This window comes from Poecile atricapillus, chromosome 1 (genome assembly GCF_030490865.1).
Source record: "Poecile atricapillus isolate bPoeAtr1 chromosome 1, bPoeAtr1.hap1, whole genome shotgun sequence".
Lineage (NCBI taxonomy): Eukaryota > Metazoa > Chordata > Aves > Passeriformes > Paridae > Poecile > Poecile atricapillus.
In genome coordinates, this window is record NC_081249.1 from 86,712,921 (window position 1) to 86,717,350 (window position 4,430).

Sequence of the window (4,430 nt, forward strand, 5' to 3'; positions counted from 1 at the left end):
GCTATCAGTTCACAGGAAAAATATTGTCATTATGAATTGCAGTCAATTCCCACTGACTTAGAACCACAGAATGTTTGCTGCTGCCTGAAAAGCAGCAAAACACACCTTCCAGGCAGGCATTTGGTCTGTTACTAAACATACTTGCTCTAAATGCTGAGGGTTCTTTTTCAATTCAGATGGAAAGCTGTCTGGCTGATTTTCAAGGAGATATTTAAGGTTATTCAAAACAAAAGGTCAGACAGTGAACAAAGAAACAATGACAAGGCAGGAAACCCAGCAAACAGTAATCTCTGTGAATCAACCACGCCTAAAAGCCCCAACAACTGGATGAACGACTAAGCCATTTGTCCCAATTGCAAAACCCACTGAAGTGGATTCAAAGGAGGAAACTCTGGAATGTATGCAAACGAAGGGCAGTTACTGCAATAGGACTAGGGGAAAATACTGCAATAAAGAGGCTTTAGGACTGAACGGGGGGGGGGCGGGGGGGAGTACTTAGCAGCTGTGGGGGGATGTTGGAACCAATAAAGAGAATTTTAGGGTTTTCAAAACTGCACTGGTATGCCTGGGGTAAAAATCACAGGCAGGGAAATGGAGGGATCAAGGTGGATCAAATGGAGAGAAGGTAGGGATAAACCAAACCAGTCAAATGCAATCAGTATATTTGTCTGCATAAGTTTTGTGTCTGATCACTGGAGCCCACATTATATTTTTAATAAATTATTTTAATTGTTTCCCGTGTTATTGTGCTCTTTATTGTGTGCATGTGGTCTGCCAGTCAGCAAGTAGGATGGAAGGTTTATAGGGCCAAAAACCTGAGATATATGAAAGCGCATTTCTCCGCGTACTGATCCTTAGGAACAGGATCAGGCCAGTGACACTGTGCTGATATGGGTATGTCCGAAGTATTGTCTCCTGTCAGCATTAACCTGGGTGTGCATGTATTTTGTGGAGTTGCACTCTGCTGTAGCTGGGGTGTGAAACAAGTAAGCTCTCACTCAACTCCACTGACCCAGGAAAAAAAGGAAGCCACTGGACCTTTCAGTCCATCAGGTTCAGCTGCCCTTAATACTTTACAGGGAAAGCTGGAGCACCTGGCCAATATCTGCAGTCCATTCCCCTTGTTCTGCTCCCACATCCAAGCATGGTAGCAGGAATGGTGGAGAATACCCCACAACCTGTTCACTTTGGACAAACTTTCCATTAGTTTGTCTATGAGCTTTTGGAACCTGATGATATTTTTGGCTTCCGTAACTCCTGTAGCAGTAGGTTCTTATAGTGTAAGGTACCTTTGTATTTGTTTTAAATTGGTTACCAACTAGTTTTATCACACACACCCAATCCGCCATGGAAACATTTTCTGAATTTTCCATTCACTTTATCCATCACCTTCATTATATTTGTAAATACCAGTACTTCATCTTCTCAACAAATTCTGCTCATTCTGCTCACCAAATTATGAGATCCCAGCTTTTTTAGTGTCTCCCAAGAAAGCACTTGTTCAGTCTCATAATTGTTGTCACTGAGGATCATGCTGTAAATTGTAAGACTGACTTAGAGGGTCTGGCTGGAAACCTCTCAAATGCTTTGCCTACGTATAAGGCAGAATTCATTTCATAGATAGCTCACTTTTTAGGTTCAGCTCTTCTAAGCTCCAGGAAGAAACAAAAAGCAGCCCCATGTTCATTCCAATGATTTTTTTTTTTTCCCCATTCTAACCCGTTTTAGAAAAGGAGGTTATTCCCAGCTCCAGGAAGAAGCAAGAAGCAGCCCATTTTCATTCCAATGATTTTTATTTTTTGTTCCCATTCCAGGCCGTTTCAGTAAAGGAGGTTTATTCCCTGGAGAAACAGCATCTTGCATAGCAAGCCACGGAGCGATGGTGACACTCAGTGGCCCGGTAGGAAAAGTGCACCTTCCAAACTCGGTTATTTTTCCAATTTATCAGAGCGACAGTGATAGTAAATGAACCTTATACACAGGTGAATAAACAGCTTGTAGCATGAACATGAGCCTGCATATTGTGCCGTACAGATTCTTATAGTACAGGCATATAAACAGACATGTAGTCTATGTAACTGCACTTCTTTCCCACACCCATTTACTCACTTCAGCCTGGAAGTGAGACCATCACCTTCAGGTACCTCAGGAGGAAAACCCTGTCTCTGTGGTGGACTGTTCATTGTACAGACTATCTTTTTCATGTACAGATTTTAAATATTTTTTTTTTATAATTTTTAATATATTTATTTTTTGTAATAGCGACCTAACAAGGTCAGAATCCATTTGGGGCCATCCTGTAGGCTTACAGTCATCCTCTTTTTAAGGGGCCTACGTCCCACTCCTTTTAAGAGCTTCTCTTTGCAGAAAAATCCCTTGCTGTCTGAGATGCTGGTAGCCAGATTGCCTGTTAGATGCTGCCTGTACTACGCTCTTCTGAACCTTCTTTTTTTACAGATTAAAGCAGCAAAACTCTGCAGGAAATTTCCCAGTTGCCTCCAGACCATTTGAGCAATCAAGGCCCACACAGCTGCTTGTAGTGAGGTGGTAGAAGAAGTCTCCTGGCCACCAGCCCTACCTTTGCTTACACATTAAAAAGGTTCCTTTTTTGCTCTGGAAGGTATTTCCTATGGATGTCACCAAGGACAGGGAGCACTTTTCGACAGCCACAGAATTGAGCAAGCATCAAATTGCCCATTCAGCACAACTAGCCACTTATTGCATTCCCTAATATTTAATTCAAGAGGCTAACACCTCACTGACTTCTACTGTACATTCCTCTCTTATGAGAGCTTGCTGCACATCAGCTTTTTTTTCAGCTCTCTGCTTTGCCAACTTCCTCAGCCCCTCATCTGCAGCTGAATAACATCTATCTGATTTGAAACCACAGCCTAGAAATATCTGTTTGTATTCATACTTCACACACTTGTTTTTCTTACTTATCTACCCCAGGCAGGTACAAGGTACCAAGATATCCTATCATCAGAAGCAGAAGAATGTTGGTGGGTCTGCTTTTGTCGAGATCTAATTTCATGGCAATCTGATCCAGTGAACTGTAAAGCAGACCCTTGGCACATGTCCATTTAGAGATGGGAGAGCCTGGCTTACAGGCACAATGAGCACGCTGGGTTACAGGCTTCAGGTTTTATTTACAACCTCCCTCTCTGAAGTTCAACAGATCAGAGGGCTTTGACCCCAAAGCTCTTCCAGTCCAGCCCAAATATCTAGAGGAAGAGACTTGCCAGGAAGGCAACCAGGACAGGCAACAGGTCTCGTTTTGCTCCCTTTGCAGAGCATCACTGAACAGTCTCTGTTGATTCCTACAATGTCTTGGGAAGGGACAATGCTAGGGGAACAATCCTTGCAGGCCTGATCAGTCCTTTCCTATTTTTGCTTCCCTGAACTCAAACATGTCCACTTTTTGTATCAGCTGTCCACAGACTGTATCCCTTGGCTCCTCAGGTTTTCTACCTTCCCTAAATGCTTGTTAACCACTGCAGTGAGACTTTTATTTTCTCTTTGTCCCCATGTGGAAGGGCTGGTTCTGCCCACTTTATGGACCAATTGTTCTGAATGATCTACTACACAGGGATAACCCAAGCAATCCTTGTAACATCACCTCCTTCATTCGTGTTCCTTTTTCCCTTTTTTTGTCATTGCTTCCCAAACCACCCCCCCCCCCTCCCCGCTTATCTTGCTCACTTCTTTCACTTCTTTTCCATTGCCCCTGGGCTTGTTACTTCAGATTTTTGTCATGACTGTCCTGGTAATTTCTCTTTTGGCAATCAGCTCTGTAAAACTAGTACCCGTTTTTTCTTTACTATCCCCCTTTTCATGAGTGCTATCTTCCTGATGGCACTGCATATCCCACTGAGCCATCTGCATACACTCTGTTGTCTAGTTGCATGTGCTGCATCCTGAAATTCCTCAGCTCGTTGTCTTTTTTAGGTAGTGCCACAGGTAAGGATTAGTCATTTGGGTTAATGTCTTGACAGGATGGGACTAGGTGTTGTCAGAGTCTAAACATGCAGTGAATTTGGAGTGAGTGTTATTTTGGTTTCATGCCCTCCCTTCATAAGACTTTGCTGTACAGGCCTTTTCTGTCTGAATGAACTGGTAAAGTATTTCTTCCTCAGCATTCCCTAGCCTGCTCCTACTCTTCAGTTGTGACAGAAAAATTACTCACAGGGTCAGGTAGTAAACCAGATCAGGGTTAAAAATGAGAGGTTTTTTTCACATGGAGTTTGGTTGCAGATCAACTATTGTGTTATTTGAGTTAATAATAAAAAAGGAGCTCAGAAATGGGACTTGGGGAGGAGAGAGATTTAAGCCATTATGGTGAACAAATGCAAAGTGTGTAGCCATAACATGCGCAGTGTTTCCCTCTTTTTCATGCACTGAAATCTCCATCAGCTGTCAAGTCACTGCCT